The 946-nt window shown below is 27.6% G+C and overlaps 1 non-coding gene across 1 annotated transcript in view; it reads left to right on the top strand.

The window, feature by feature from the left end:
• The first annotated feature begins 904 nt into the window (after positions 1-904).
• LOC130903320 (small subunit ribosomal RNA) overlaps positions 905-946 on the top strand; it is a 1922-nt gene continuing 1880 nt past the window's right edge. The window contains exon 1 of the ribosomal RNA XR_009060693.1: positions 905-946. This exon is cut by the window's right edge and continues 1880 nt beyond it. This is a non-coding gene — a ribosomal RNA (small subunit ribosomal RNA).

Genomic DNA, 946 nt, shown 5'->3' with positions numbered 1-946 from the left:
TTTTTAATATTCACAATACATCTTTTATATATTTTCACTATACATCTTTATTAATGTTAATGTAGAAGGCGTACCGTTGTACAGCGCACATATATGTGTGGTGTATCGAAGTTGACGTCTCGTTAAATTCTAATAAACTCGTTATAATTTACGTAAAGACGTTGTTTCGGTCATTCCACATCGGTGGATTATATAGTTTTCTGAAAGGGTCCCCGTTCTCCTCCAATATATTAACGTATATTGCTAGCGGTTCCCTTTTTAGATATTATATCAATTTATCCACAAATTAAATATCTATTGCGAGATCGCGAATTTAGCTAGCGTTCTATCGTGAGCGATTCATATGCGATCGTCTATGAAAAATATATATTATATTACACTTTTATATATATAATACACAATATTTGCGATAACTCTCATTATTCCGTGCGAGAATAAAAATTTCGTTCATTATTACCTAATGTATAAACCATGTCGCTTACAATCTAGCGAAGGGTAGAGATAATGTCGAAATTGTAGCCCGGTCGACGTAATCATCTAATTTTTCTCATTTCGATTAAATTTAGATAGATTTATAGTCGATTCGGTGAAATTTTATAAAATAAGAAAAAATATAAATAAAGCGTGGCGCTGAAAATTATATATTTTCAATAATAAGCGCAGCAAACACGCAAAAGAAAAAGTAAATAACAATGTGTTTATACACGAATATAGATGATTATTATATTATGTATAAATATAAAGTATATATGTAATATAAAAAACATCATCATAATTTATCCTCTTTTGGATATTGTTATTAAAACTTTTTCGATAATAGTTTTTTATTATAAAATATATATATATATATATATATATAATAATAATAGTAATAATATATATTATATATATTATAAAACACAGTTCCCTGGTTGATCCTGCCAGTAGTCATATGCTTGTCTCAAAG

Source organism: Diorhabda carinulata, unplaced genomic scaffold, assembly GCF_026250575.1.
Source record: "Diorhabda carinulata isolate Delta unplaced genomic scaffold, icDioCari1.1 Dcau_27, whole genome shotgun sequence".
NCBI classification, from domain to species: domain Eukaryota; kingdom Metazoa; phylum Arthropoda; class Insecta; order Coleoptera; family Chrysomelidae; genus Diorhabda; species Diorhabda carinulata.
This window is presented reverse-complemented; position numbering and strand designations above follow the sequence as displayed.